Here is a 15954-nt window from a genome sequence, read left to right as displayed (position 1 = left end):
TTAAAAGTAACCATGGGACTTAAGTAAAGACCCCATATAGTGGTCAGAAAGCTCCAGGTAAAAACATCTCCAAATATTCTGTGTTGCTGGTACCAAATTATCCATCAGGAGTGCCTTCTCATGGACAATGGATTGACTGCATGCTGTGTGTTCACTCAGGGGAGACAAATCAGGAAGATTGCTGCTTGCTGTAGACATTCCTGATTTTCTGATGAAGAACATTCTTGTACTACAGAACACTCGCGTTAATCTTTTCCTTCTATATGAAAAGAGGACAACTAGAGGATCAGGGCCAGCCTGGGTTTATGAAAGGCAGGTCCTGCTTGAACAACCTGATCTCTTTCTATGCCCAGGTGACCACACTAGTACATGAGGAAAAGGCTGTGGGTGTTGTCTACCTGGAGTTTAAAAATGCCCTTGACAAGGATTCCCAGAGCGTTTTTGTGGTGGCAGTGGCTGCTCACGGCTTGGACAGGTGCACTGGTTGCTGGCCTGAGACCTGGCTGATGGCCGGGCCCAGGGAGTGCTGGAGGATGGAACCACATCCAGCTGCACATCCCTGCTCCCCAGGGGTCAGTGTTTATTGTCTCCATTGATGATCTGGACAAGGGCATTGAGGGCGCCCTCACGCAGTTGGCAGATGACACCAAGCTGGGTGGGAGTGTTGATCTTCTGGAGGTCAGGAAGGCTCTGCAGAGGGATCTGCACAGTCTGGATCCACGGGCCAAGGTCAAAGGTGTGAGGTTCAACCAGGCCAAATGCCAGGTCCTGCCCTTGGGTCACATCAACCCTCTGCAGCTCCAGGCTGGGCAGAGGGGCTGGAAGGCAGCAGGAAAGGCCCTGGGGGTGCTGGTGACAGAGGCTGAACATGAGCCCAGGTGTGCCCAGGGGGCAAGAAGGCCAAGGGCATCTGGGCTGTCACTGTCCCTGAAGGTGTTTAAAAGATGTATGTATACGTGGCACTTAGGGACATGGTTTAGTGGTGGGCCTGGTAATGCTGATGGAATGTTTGGACTTGATGACCTTAAAGGTGTTCTCCAAACTAAACATTTCAGTGATTCCATATTTCTCCTGTGTCAGCCTCCTTAGATCTACTTGATGTGATTTGGGACTCTGCCAGCTGCCGTCTGTGCACATTGATGTCCTCTCTCTTGCGCTGTGTGGCTTGGGGGTTCCTGGTATTGCACAGAGACCCTGAGAAGGATCTGTTTGCTATTCTGTGTGGCAGGAGGCAGAGCAGAGAGATTTAAATTGGGCTTTAACTCATTAGCTGATGGTTCATTAGTGTTTGAAACTGGAGTTCTGACCTGGGTGTAACAGTGTGACACAAACCTATTCACAGAGCTCTTCCCGGTAAAATTATTTGCAGTGCAAATATGTGTTTAGATACTGAGTATTGTCTTTGCTCAGTGTGTGTTCTGTGTCTGGCGACAAGCTCGTTGAGGAAAATGAAAAATGGCTGTAAACAAAGAAGGACTTTGAAGTTCCTCTCCCGCCTCTCTGATCACTAGGGGTAGCTGTTCTTCGGCATTCCATTACTGAGAGTTACCTTAATGTCTGGGAGAATGTGACGAAGAATCACTAGCTGGCATGACACAGATAACAGGCATTGCTGTACTTCTAGGGCCATGTCATGTGAGATATATATTAATGAGAGACTCAGTAATTAATGATAAGGTGTAGTTTTCAAAAGCTTTTGACTTACCCAGGATTTATTTAAAGTATAAAGAATAAAAGGGACGGAATCTAAACATAGTCTTGAGCAGAATCTGCAAATGTTTACAGATTTTGTATTGTTAAACTAAAGTGGGACTTAGGTATTCTTTAGTGGAGTGTTTTGTAGTCTGCAGATAGGAAATGTATTTTACAAAACTCACGGATCTTGATTTTCAATTGAATCAAGTTCTCTTTGTTGAGCCTTAGGTGAATGAGATTCTGGTTAGCCAAACAAAGTAAGAAAGGTTTGAATTTTGTTCTGGCGTGTGTCCAGAAGCTGAAGAGCTTTTTAGAGTGTGTTAGAAATGACGTGAATAGTCTCAAAACTTATGGAGGTGAATTCTTCATGAGGTCACAGATGGTACTTAGCATCCTTTGTAGGAACCACCAGCTTTTAGAGTTTCAGTCCAAGTCTTCTGTGCTGGCTCCTGTCATTTTGCAGTACTTGGTGCTAAGGAAGGGAGTTAATGTAGAAGCAATTTTCAGTTTAGCAACATTTCCTATTAATTTAAATACAAATTCCAGGAGTGGTACGAATGTTGTTTGTGCTCTAAATACGTGCACGTTGTGCACACATATAATTTAGGGTATTTTCTGGCTTATTGATCAGTGCATTGAATGAGAATTCTGTCTCATTTAAGTATGGATTAAAAATTGGATCAGTCTTTCTTACACTTTACCTGTTTCAACAGTTTATATATATCATTATGCAGCAAGGAGCATGACCTATACTGTATGGAAGCTGTGTTGTAGTGGGTGGGAGTCACAGGACACTAATTGCTAATGAGAGAGGACTAACTATTGCTGACTATAGAGGAAGCTCATTGCTTCTGTAACAGCAGAAACATATTTATAACAAAGACTTTGTTTCTTGAACTTCAGTTTTTCTTCCAAAAGCTTGGAGAAAAACTGCTTGATAAAGCCCTGCTTTGCAAATCCACATTGCTCTCTAATAAGTCAACAAGTAAAATTACAGATATTGTCTTCAGAGCTCTTTTCCGACATGCCATTCTGTCATCTGGCTTGTTCCTGCTCAACTCTTCCTTTTCCATAACTAAACTTATTCCCGTGGTGGGAAGTTGTTCATTTTCTGCCATGGCCTCAGAGCCGGTCAGTGCCTTCATTTTGTAGCAATGTTTCTTCATAGTAGGCTTGAAATGGACAAGGCACTTGTTTCTCTGTGATGATGTGGTTTTAAATTCTTAGTCCTTTTTAAGTTCAGAGACGGCAGTTTTGTATGAAACAACCTCCAAAATTTAACGTTAGCAAGAACTGGCAATTCCTGTCATTCTCTGCCCCATGTTGAATGTTCATTGATGCTGGAACTGAGTTACTTGATTTTTGTTTCATCACTGATTTCCATCATACATCATTTAGAGGCCCTGAGTATGCTTCTCTGGTATTTCAGTTATATATGAAAATGAAAGCAGAGTGTTGTTTGTGCTGCTTAGAAGCTTGTTCTTATTTTCTTTTTCTTAGCTTTATCAGCAAAGTTGCGTACACTCTGTTGAGGTTTACCAGCTCTTTCAACTAATGCATCGAACCTTTCAGTTTTGTTGTCTTGGTTTTATTTATGCTCAGGTTACACGTAAAATTTGAGTGTATTTATCTTTCAAAATGATATTGGATGGCATTAGGTTGGACCATTTTTTAGTGGAAGAAATTTGTTAAAAGCAAAGCACTTACTTGTATGTTGCACATTTCCCAACCTTGTGATTGCTACCAAGCTACTTTTAAAACTGTTCAGAATGCTAAATTAAACCATTTTCAGTAAATGCCATACTTAATATATAGTGATAAGTAGTTAAAGACATTTTATATAACATGGGATCTTTATCTTTTTATTGCATGAGGGCTAAGTGGATGTTATAGTGTATTTCCTTTAGCCTATTTGATCTCCCCCATGCACATAATTTCTGCTGGCACTTGGGTAGTGTTGGCTTCTTGCTGCAAAAACAGCCACAAAGTGATCAGAGCTTTTGCAGAGTATGTATGCACTCATGTATTCTAAACAAAACCTGCACTTAATGTTTTTGCAGGCACTACAACCTCTCAAAATTTCTTGAAACATGGATAAGAGTACCCAGAGGCTCCCAGTACACATTGCCCATATATTGTCAGGGGCTTCTCAGAGTACTGATGTTGTGCTGCTCATGGTGGATTTAACTGACATTTTTCAAAAGTTGGTTTGTCCCAGACCCTATAGCCTCTATCTTCCAGTATTGCTTAAAATTTCAGTAATTTAAGAGAGAGAATGTTTTTTTTTTTACATGCTTTTAAGTGCCATGAGATTACCATGATGATTGAATGAAAACTCATTCTGTCGAACATCTGCCAGCTTTTGGGTTTGGACTTGGCCAGTATTGGGTACGTGAAGTGATCCTGTTTGACTGCATAATTTACATCACAAAGTGCCTTTTTCCTTTTTCTCAAAATGGCTTCTCAGGGTAGTGTAAATCAGACATACCTCCAGTGCCCTGCAGCTCTGTCTGCTGTTCTCCTCTCCTGATCACTTGGGGGAAAAGTAGTTGTCCTGAAAGGTTTGATGGGATTCCTGCAAAACCAGAGAATCTTTTAGTTGGCACCTGCTCTGCTGACACAGGCTGAATGTCTTTAGGCAAGGAGAAGTACTGGGCAGGGATCATGGCATATCCAGTTATTGCCATCTTCTGACTCCAGTGGTGTGGTTCTCTATGGCTTTGTTTAACTGTCAGAGTTTCATTGGATGGTGTGTGAGGAGTCAGGTGTTCCTGAGGCTGGATTAGCAGAAAGACCATCTGGAAGCATTGAGGCTCTTCTCAGCCAAGTTGCCATGCTCAGCATGGCTGAATGATGCACCAAGATGGATCAGCCTTCCCCTTTGTCACTGTCAGGCCCGAGCATTTGGTTTGGTTTCTTGAGCTCAGTGCCTTGGCTTTAAGTTATGTCACTGTGTGCCTGCAGTGGCTCTTACGTGTTAGTGCCCACCTGAGGTTTCCTGAGTGTAGCAAAAATGTGTGTTATATTTAATTTGCTGTTGTTATGGATGAGTGTAGAAGCATATCAGTAACCTTAAAAAAATAATGAGTTGGAGTTTGATAGTCTTAAGCAAGCAAAACTAAGCCCTGGTTCCGCAAACTCATTTCAGCTCCAAGTATCACTCTCACTCATGCCTTCTGAGTAGGAAACAACTCTTCCATAATTTATAATTTAATTTCTTTTTTGTAATTACAGAAGAAACCTTGCCTGGAATATTTCCTTTGCCTTTTCTGCTTAGCTTTCCCATTCTCATTCTTTTATGATTTTGATTTTGCTCTTATTAACATTCTTTGCAGACACACTGTCACATCAGCTTTGTGCTTTAAGTAATATGGTTTACTACAGCATCCATTTTATCTTACACTATAAGCACAATCTGATATAAAGCCTTTTCATGTACAATTGCTCTTGTGTTTTCTTGGATCCCATTTAATGTGATTTTGTTCAATTATTATTTGTACTTGTTTTTAATACATAATATTGTCATGTGATTGAAGAGGTATTTTTTCTACTTTGGAAGACATACTCTAGTTAGAAATGAACATATGGCACCCTTGAATATCCCTGAAAAACAGACATTTTATACTTTCAGTGTGAAAATTTTAGTAAGTTAATAAAGGAGGTTTCCAGCATTTGTTTTTAGTGCTTGTTGTGGCAGTCTGGAAGCATGGCACCCTGAAGTCTATTTGATACAACAAGTGCATTTGAAAGTGTATTTATTTACATACAAAAGATGATGCCAAACTGAAGTTACACTTTCAGTACTGGGCCTTTTAATGTGTTTTATACTTCTGTAAACGATTGATATTTGAAGTGATTTCACATTTTTCTCCCCCACAAACACATACAATTCTCCTTGAGATTTTAGAATAGGGAGGTCAGAATATCTTTTGGTGGAACAGGAGTGGAGGGGAGGGGTTACAGAAGAGGGCTTACATCCTGCCATGCTGTTCCTAGTATGATAGCAAGTATTTTATTCATGGAACTTTATTCATGGAAGTCTAAGGTAAGATAAATACATCTAGTAAGTATCACATTATCTTCATTCTCAGAATTGTGCTCCCAGTTTTACTATATGCTAAAGTCTTTTTCCATGGAACTAACTAACAGTATATATGTTTCAAATTAATATAAAATTTGCTTTTTTTTGATTTGGAATGCTTAAACATGGCTCTCAAATATGGTAAATTGAGAGGTTTGTACACTTGCTGTTTTGAGGCTCCCATCAGATCAGCCTGGAGTTTTGGCAGCTCTTTCAGTCCAAAGAGGGTTTATAATGTAAACTAAATACAGTCTGACATATTTATCGGTATTTATTTTTGTATATGTATGTGTGAGGATTGCGGTGTGTTTGAAGAATGTATCTGTGTGTGTGAAAAAATGCACAGATACCGATACAACTAATAGCAACAGCTCTTGAAGCAGCAGGACTTGGTGAAATTAGGATGGTTCTTCACACCTGTTGTGTCCCCCCAGCAGAACAACGTTGAAATGCGTGCTGGAATGGCGCGTGTTCTCCACAGGAGTGCTATTGCAGTGTCCATGAACAGTTCTATCCGGAGCTTCCCAGTGTGCTCACTGTTGGGAATCTGTCCCATGGCTCCTGAGAGGATTCTAAGCACGGCAAACTGAGTCTACTGAGCAGCTGCAGGGGCTGTCCTGCACCAGCCTGAGCCTGTTACAGAGTCCCCCTGGGCGTCTGTGGCTGGGCTGTGACTGCAGCTCTGCGTGGCTGCTGGGTGCCACCTGCAGCTCCACTGGCACTGCCATTGAACGCTACGGCCTCTGGGAAGAACCAGGAGGTGACGTGGCTTTTGGCAGGGTGGCACTTCATCAGTAATTACATGAGAAACTTCAAAACTATCTGCCAGCTAATAAATGAAAGTGGTAACTGGCTGCCCCTGCTAGAACAAACATAAGCACTTGCAAAGAATAAAGAAGACTTCCTTAGCAGTAAACTGTTCCTTGAAGTTGGCAGTGTGGGTAGACTTTGCCTCCCAGCTGCCCTTTGTTACTCCTGTTGAAGCGCCTGTCAGGTGGTGAGTTACTGCAGTAGTGGCAGCTGCTCTGACCTGACATCGTAGTGAGGAGCTGGGAGGGAAATCCCAGAGCAAACACTCAGTGGTTTTACTAAGGAAACATTTCAAATCTTACACAGTGGGGTATAGAATGTGCCCACTTTTAGGTTATGCAAACAGCAGATCTTTTAAGACCTTGATTACAGGTCCACACAACTTGAATATTTCTTTAATATAAATGGATCTTATATGTATTTATATAGAAATGCAAACTATAAATGTTTGAATTTTCATGTACATTACAACTAGGGAACCATATTTATGAAGATCGTACTTAACCTTTTGCTTTTAATCTTCTGACTTTGTGTATTTTTAACATTTCTTAAACTTCACATGAAATTCAGTAGCACACATTTCTAGCAAGAACATTAGATTTCAGCCAAGCATTTAATTTATTTCATTGAAAGTTGAAGGAATTAGTATAAATCTTAAAGGAAAAAGGTCTTTGAGATCTATAATATTTTTGCTTTACCCAACATATTCCTAATGACTTTTCTATTGATTCTGTTCTAGTTAGATGTTTCTCCTTTCTTTTTTTTGCTATATTCTTCCATGGAGCTGATCACAATTATATGAAAATTTAGGTTCATTTTTAATAAATGAAATCCTTGGCTAATTGGAGATGTGAATAGTTAAAAAAATTAAACATGAAACTTTGAATTTTTAATTGAGACAAAAATTCTCTACAATGTTTAAGGTAAAAGTCCTGCAGAAAACGAACTTCCAACATGAAGTATGATTGCTATGTTAGAATGTCAGAAATACTGCATGCTGGGTTTGAATGTTTCCACAGGTATATTTAGGTTTTTTCTGTGTAAAAATAAATAGGGGAAAAGCCACAGGGAATTTCTGCATAGAACTGCAGAGGAATATGCCGTGAATAGCAGACTCTCCTGATCTCATGTAGGATTCTGCAGATCCCTGCCCTGTAGGAGACTGTAATTTTCAGTTGTCTTCCCTACATGCCATCACATACAGCCTCCCTTGTTCCATTTGGTAGCTGCTACTTTTAACAAATTGGGGCATTTTTCTCTCTTGCAGCACAGGAGCCCAGGATCTTCAAACTTGTGCTGCAAGTCTAATCCAACAGCCCAAGTAACACAGTGATTTCTCACTCTCCAAATCCATCTGTTGAATTAATGGCTATGCAAGGGCCCCTTTCTGGCAGTTGTCAGTGTAAAAAGCATCATTGAAGTGCTCTTCTACCAATCTCTTCTGTGTTCATTCCCCCACAAGTGCTAACAACAGAAACTATCTGACCTAGAGTAGATCTTCTCTAGCTAACAATAGTGAATTTTTAAATAACAGTTGAGTATTTGAAACATTTAGTTATGAGCTTCTAGGAATACCACCTTGGAGTCATTTTATTCTGTTGCTATAAATAGAGGTATGTTTTGTTCAGGAGTGACTGAATTCACCCAGTGAGGTGATGGCATCAACTACCATTTGCTGCGATGATCCCCCAAAACTTCCTACGTCTTATATCATAGTCCTCTGTATAGACTGGACAAGTATAAAGGAATTCACACAGTCTGGACTCACTGTACACACAGGATCCTGGGGAGTGTTTAGCTGAACTATTTGTAAATTTGAGAACTTAACTTAGTCCTCTCCCTAAAAGCTGGACTTCAATTCACTGCACATGCTTAAGTCCCTCCTGGCCTCCTAGATTCACATACTGCATCACAGTGTGGTGTTAAATTAATTACTGTGGATTAGAAAGGGATTAACTAATACAATTAATACATAATTAAATGGAATTACATTTTTTTGTCTGTTTGGGGTTTCAGTATTTAACTTTTATTTAGAAGTACAGTTTTGAACAGAGTCACATCCACAGCATGTGTGTTATATGAAATTACCAAGCTCTGCCTGGTTCAGAGCTGAAGTATTTGAGAAGTAGCTGTTTTCTAAGGTTTCTGTCTGTAGGCCAAGTTCTGTCATGGGTCCATCCATATTTATCTCAAGCTGCTTTCTTGTGGAAAACTCCACAGAAATGTTAAAGTTATTTGGGAGAGAAAATCAGGGAAATTAATCTTCATTGCCCATCCAGTGTGATACAAAAGTGTGCTTCGTTTTTTGTTAAAAGATGTATCACAGCATGTCTGTTCTATGAGTGATCATGAATAGTATCATAGAGATTTTCCAGAGTAATGAGTGTGCAACAACACAGCAAACTTCTTCTTTTACTGTTCTACCCTCCTTATTGCTTTGTGGTACTCTTTGATGTAGTGGAAATACAAGGAGAAAGTGTGATGGTGATGGTACTGGATGGCATGGAGTGCCTGTGAGGACCTGGAAGATTTTATTTTTAGAAATTTTTTAGTCACCCTGTATATTTTAAAATATATATTACATGTATATTTATAATGCTGTTTGATTTGAGTGCTATTACACTCCTCTTAAGTCTACAGGAATCTGTTTGTGTAGTACACTGTGCATTAAAATACCACCTCAAAAGCCACAGTAAGCTTGTTTTTGATTTCTTGAAAAAAGCAGGATGTGCCTTTGCTGTGCTGCTTTGGAACCTGCACTAACTCAGTCTGTCCCTAGGTATGGCAGAATGTGAGTGGCTTGGTGCTGGACATTTTCCCCTATTTATGGCTGCTGTTAAAGACTGTAACTTTCAGATTTAAAGTACAGCTAAGACTTTTAAACAATCTGGATGAGAAATACTGTCTCAGCAACTCTACTATATTTTCTTTTGAATTTTCTTCTCCTTCCATCCCCTTCCTCTTTTTCATAGCAGCATATTATCTCCAAGCAATTTATATGATAGTTCATCATAGGAAAGTCTTATGCTGCTGCTGTAGAATTAGGTTTTCTCCAACTAATTTTCTATTTTCCTGCTGTACAACTGCCAGAACACTTTGGTGAAAGGTAGATGGATATTCAATTAAAAACTTCTGTACTAGAAACTTAGAAAATTGTTTCTTAGTAAAAGGCAGATTAACCTTAAGTATACTTCCTGCTGTCAGTTCAACAGTATTGCTCTATTTCTGCTTAGGTTTGCCTTTCCTTCCTGCATCATCTGTGAATGACAGTAACATCTGATTAAAAGAAATTTAACATCGTTTTTGCTCCCTGCTAATTCCTCCAGTAAGCCTAGAGTTGAAATACAAACCAAAGTACTACTGGCCTTTAAGGTTTCTCTATCAAGTTTTAAGACTGTCGTATTTCAAATATGAAGTGCTGTGGCATTTGGTTTTTGCATTAGAAGTAGTAAGTGATGGTTGTATTTGCTCTGCAACACACCAGTTATGACACATGCACTTCCCAGGACACTTCTCCCCAAGTGAGTACTGGAAAAGTATGATGTTTTATCAGCATCATCTTGGAGTCATGCTGAACTTTTCTAATATTCCCAATGTGAAAAAGTAGGAGAAAAACTGATATCTATGTATCAGAAAGAAACAATAAATATTTAGAACAGTGTAGGTTCCTCGTCTTCTCCTATGACTGGATCCCAGTCACTTTTCAAGAGAATTTGTTATCCCAGGGATAAAAATCCCCACTGTGTCCTTTGAGACAGCCTGGCCACCCTCCACACCTTCAGCTGATTGACACCAGTGTTTTGGAGAGTGGATTAAAATGTGCAATATTATGCATATTCCAGCAACATAATTCTTTCTGAGATTTTAGGATTAATTAGGATCTGAAAATTTCAGTGTTTTTTCTGATAATTAAAGGGTTATGCATTCTAAATTTTTGTTTCTGGGTTTTTTAGGCTGTTTTATGCATGCTTATCTAGAATGAAATTTGTTTCACAGTATTACAAACTATATGTAACTGAATGCCAGAAAAGGGTTATACTGAGAGGCTTTAAATTCAAGGCTGTTCCTGCATATTGATTGGAAAAGGGTAATTGACACAGGGGGTAGAACCCGTGATATTCCAGTTGTAGCAGTGGAGGCTGAGGTAATTAATTTCTTCTGAGGTACTTCACATCTCACAGCGTTAGATCCATACGGAGTATTCCATGAGGGCTTGAAGAGGAGAAAAATGACAATCTCATATTGAAGCTGTTGAGGAAAAAACCCTATCTATAATGAGAAACAGTTCCACATGAAAGAGTCCTTATTTGCTCACTTGCATATGATTTTCCATACCCCTTTTTAAAAAATATGCTTACCTGTTTATCACAGAAATAGGTTTTCTTGAGCCAGGTGTCTTTAAAAAATTGCACTAGGGGTGGGTGTGTTAGAGTAGGGAATCTGTGTCACTGAGTGGAGGTGATTTTCAACTTAAAGTACTTGTGGGTTATTCATTCTTTATGTTTCCCATATTAAAAAAGAAAGGTAATAAATGTACTCCTAAATTAATTTCCCTCTCCAGGCTTTTGATGTACAGTAAAAATAGACTTTGAAATGCTGTATGAAAAGGCCTGGGAGCTTTTGGCTTTTCAAAGGAATTTTTGTCCTGTAAAATGTCAGAAATGTCAGGTTCTGCCGTAACTGCCTTGTCAGAGGATTCCTTGAGTAACTTCTGAAATGTTCATTTAAGAGATTTCTCCGGCAGTGAATCCTGTGCATATAATTGTTCATGCATCTAAATAGTTCCACATTTCAATAGGTTGCTTGTGCTCAAAAAGTTATTCCTATCCCCTTCCAGGATGGGGAACCAAGAGGTCTTTAAAACATTTTGTTTGCAAGCATGAGACATACTTAAAAAGAAGAAATGTAAACAACTGGCTCATTTTTGTGTTCCAGCCCAACACAAACTTGTCCACTGAGTTCTGCAGGTTTGGAGAAGGTCATTGTTTTGTTCTGGTGTATTAACCAGATCTGGCACCTCCAACAAGCAATCTTGGGTTTTACTTGGACATTGCACTTTGAGGAACAAGTTGAAAAATTGAAAGGTAAAATAATATTTAAATTAATTCTGCATTTAAAGGACAAATCCCAGGGCCTAGTGGTACAAAGGAATACAAGGAGGTTCTGTCTCAGACTTGGCATTTCTCACAGGTGTTTCATAGCCAAACAGTCATCTTGGATTTTTTTCACTGTGTGACCTTCAAGGTGACAAATCCTTTGTCTCCTCCCAGCAAAGAATGCAGGAAGTGGTATTAGTTTTATTTAACTATTGATGGCTGAAGCACCGTGTTAACTAATTGTGGCAGAAGTGAACCAATTGGGATAAATGAAGACTGCAACAGGATTGAACTGAATCATCCCTTATAAAGGCTTACGGGCTTCATTGGGGCTTTTTGAGACAGATGCTTGTAGGCATCTTTACTTTGTTGAATTCCACAACAGGATTTGAAACATCAGGGTTTCTATAAGCTGTGTATGAAAAAAAAAATTTTGTCTTTGCACAAAAAATTCAGATGTGGAAATTTCCCAAGTAATGACAAAATTGTTTCACCGTGCAAAATAAATTGTAAAACTGCTTTTTATACTATTTTTAAAAATCTTATGGTTTTGCTTAGAATTCACAATGACTTTATAACTCAAAAGAAGAACCATTTATAAATTCATATGCAAAAAAAGTCATTAAATGTTACATGCGAAATTGTAACAACAGACATCGGATGCTTGGTATCTCTATAGAGTCTGTGACTTTGCTTTAATGTCCTACCTAAGTTGTGTGAGAGTTTGTTTCTTTGGGGTTTTTTTGATTAAGGTACAATGAACAGGATCCTCTAATTGCTGAGCATAGGATTATTTTCAGTCAACACATAGCCTGAAACAGTCAGTCATTTAATTAGAGCTCTGACATTTATTAAGCTATTGTAGTATTGATTGGTGTTTACCTTTTAGCTTGGCTTCTTTTTTTTTAATATTTCCGTAGAGAACTGATTATGATAAACGTGCTAGTCTTTCAAAAAAGAAAATTGTTCTTGGACACATAGAACTATATGAAAAGTTGTTTATCACAGAGTCATGGTACAGATGCTGGAGACAATTGACAGAGGGCAGGTTTAGATCAGATATTGGGAAGAAATTCTTCCCTGTGAGGGTGGAGAGGCCCTGGAACAGGTGGCCCAGAGAAGCTCTGGATCCCTGGAAGTGTCCAAGGCCAGGCTGGATGGATCTTGCAGCAACCTGGGATAGTGGAAGGTGTTCCTGCCCATGGCAGGGGTTGGAATGAGATGGGCTTTAAAGTCCCTTCCAACCCAAATCATTCTGTCATTGTGGGATAAACCAAGAAAATTATGCTAGTGGATTGGATTTTTTTTCTATTTATTCCTCCCAGGATTGTGCAATGGGTGTTTGGGAACAGACACATCCCATGAAACAAAACGTGCTTAATTTCTGGCCGTAAGCCTTTAAATATGGAGATGTATTAGCCTAAGTACTAGAAGAGATTAGATGAACACTTAAGTAGTTCTGCCCGTATCTTCCATGTAATCTACTGATCAGTGTAACTATCAGGTAAACATTTGTAGGCCTTCAGGAGTATCAACAAAGTGAAATTAGAACCCTCCTTAGAGTATCTATATAGTCCTTTGTTTAAGTTCTCTGCAACTCGACAAAGTCTAAAGCTTATGCAATTCCTCCAGTCTTTGTTGCCGCTGGTAACTGTTGGCACGTACCCACAAAGGCTTGGCTGGGGACTTGTTCCTGAGCCCTGCAAGGCTGTGCATCTGTGTTTGCATCTGTGTTCCTTGGGGTGCTGAAGGACCTGTAATGCCTGGGAAGGTCACAATCCCCTGCTGGTATAAATGAGCTTCATCGAAACCAGTGGGGATATGGCCATGTGTTTCAGCTGAGAATCTGCCCTTAGATATGTCCTGGTTTAAAGGGAAATCCAGCAGGAAAGATTTTCTTCACATGCGGTTTTTGAGGCATTAACTAATGTGGTTTGCCAGTGTGTGAAATAGGCCTGTATTATTTGCAGTACCCAGCATTTACCTTTGGGCTATCCAGTGTTAATTAAAAATACTTACTTTCCTTCAGTGGAATATTAATAACAGTTTGACGTCGTGCTTGTAAAATGTTTCAAATGTTAAAAATGCATTGAAATAGGAACTGGATATTGCTTTTAGGATCTTCATGAGGGAGCAATATAGCTGTTACTACATATATTTTACAGGAAAAAACAGTAGGTGAGTGCAGGGTAACTGAAAGGCTCAAGTGCCTAGTTTTTAAAATCCAGACCCAGAATAATGTGCATAATTTTTGTAGACCTTTTCTTAATTCAGTCAATCTGTACAAGAAGGAACTATTTCAGGATAGGCTTGTTTGTTTTGAAGTACAGCAGTCACAAGGACATTAGTTGCCAAGCAGATGCAGAGTATTGCAACTCCAGACGTGTGAGTTCCGTCGCTGGGGAGTGAGACAGCTGCACTCTGCTGAGTGTGGAGGTGCTCAAGTCACCTTCGGTTTCACTGTGCCAGCCTTTCAATGTACACTTTTAAAACATTACATCTGCTCTTTTTTGGTTATTCAAGAGTGGAGTCATCTCATGTAGCTCTTGGACTGTTACTGTCAGATCCAAGATGGAGGTCTGCAGAGGAATGTGAACTCACAGGAGTACTTCAGATCCCAAGGTACTTGGGACCAATGGATGTTACCCTACAGACGCAGGAGAAGGCAACATGAGGCCAGTGATGTTTGAGAGTGTTCCCACAGGGGACTTTGTAGCCAGGTGTCCCCCTGACTGGAAAAGACTGTGTACGATTTTGAAGTTCGTAAGTCTTTATAAGTAGAATTCATCCAAACAGTAGTGTGGGTTTTTTCATGTTCAAATTTCTTTAGGGGAGAATGAGAGTCTGCAGTCATGAGGTTACCTGCACTCTGGACTTGTCCATATTCTACAGCCTGAAGCTGCATTTACAGTGCCTTTGCAGTGTATTTATTTCTTAGGGAAAACATGAGGTGAAGAATAACTTCATTTACAGTTATATTTGCTCTCTAAACATTGACTATATGGTAAGAATTTGCAAATAAAGTATTTTTAACTTGTTCACTGTAATATTTTATGCCACTTCCTGCCTGAGGTTATTTCATATTAGCTGCTCCAAAGATTTAGGTTAGCTTACAGCCAGTTGTATCATTAGTGGCCACTGCTGAAATTACAGATTACCAGAGAATTCGAAAAATATCCCAATATTTTGCAATGATTTTTTTTTTGTAGGAAAATAGGCTCTAAATATAAAACTTTCAAAGGATTTGCCAGTGCATCCTCATAGTCTGAAATGCATAGGTATAAGGTGAGTTGTATCCACAGTCTTTCCTGGCCCTGTTTACCTGGCAGTTCAGAAGGGATCATTTTGTTGTCAAGGTTGACAAGAGCTTGCAAAGCATAATAGAAGAGTCATTATTTACTTTGGTTCCTGTGCAAGCCTTGGTACAAGAAATGATGGCATTGCTGTGGAACAGAAAGTGAGTATCCACCTCCAGGGATTCCTTGCAGGTTTTAAGGTGAAGTTCAGACCTTTCTCCAAGACCTGGTTTTGATCATCTGTTCCCTGAAAGACTATAGGCAATTTCAGAAATAGAAGGTCATAGGCGATTTTCTAAGTCTCCCTGAAAATACAAGCTCAATTTTAAAATTAGTTTTTCCTTTCAGTTGATAGAGAATGTGCTAATAATTTCAAGACATTTTTGACATTGCACATTCAGTTTTAACGTAAGAGTTCTTTTCTTGTCACCTCTAGGTTTTATTTTAATATTAAGCATATTGTCCTGTTCATAAGTTTCTTTAATAAGGAAATAACTCTGGTTGAAGTATGATATATAGATAACAAGGTTGTACTCCTAGGTGCCTACCAAGATATTACTACTTTCATATTAATTTTAATGTTATTTACAAAATGAGACAGTCATGTTCATAATGGAGACTTCCTGGTGGTCTGTAAATGAAGTCCGAATACTGTGGTCAGTGTACACAGCTATTTCTTAGCATTTATGAGAATCTGGTTCTTTGTGCTGTAAATGTCATGTGTGCTGACTTTGTGTAAAGAACCACTGTTTGTGGTTCTTTCCTTTAGACCAGGGCAGTCCAAGGTGGTGAGCAATGATTGCTTGCTTTGGGCAAATAAAATTCATCAAGCATTTTGGGTTTTCATGTAGTTTCTGTACTAACAGGGAAAAAAAAAAAATCAAACCAGCTAGTAGGCACAGAAGTTTTATGGTAATATTGTAGGGAAAAAAGGCTGAGCAGTCCAGTAAAGTGTAGAGTACACTTTTCAAATAGG

General features: G+C 39.3%; 1 protein-coding gene across 4 annotated transcripts in view; it reads left to right on the top strand.

The window, feature by feature from the left end:
- The window catches only part of CTNNA3 (catenin alpha 3), a 438358-nt gene that overhangs the window by 229336 nt on the left and 193068 nt on the right, over positions 1 to 15954 (top strand). The gene's annotated exons all lie outside the window — the stretch shown is intronic.

This window comes from Corvus moneduloides, chromosome 8, assembly GCF_009650955.1.
Source record: "Corvus moneduloides isolate bCorMon1 chromosome 8, bCorMon1.pri, whole genome shotgun sequence".
Taxonomy (NCBI): Eukaryota; Metazoa; Chordata; class Aves; order Passeriformes; family Corvidae; genus Corvus; species Corvus moneduloides.
The sequence above is the reverse complement of the archived record's forward strand: the minus strand, read 5'-3'. Positions and strand labels throughout refer to the sequence as shown.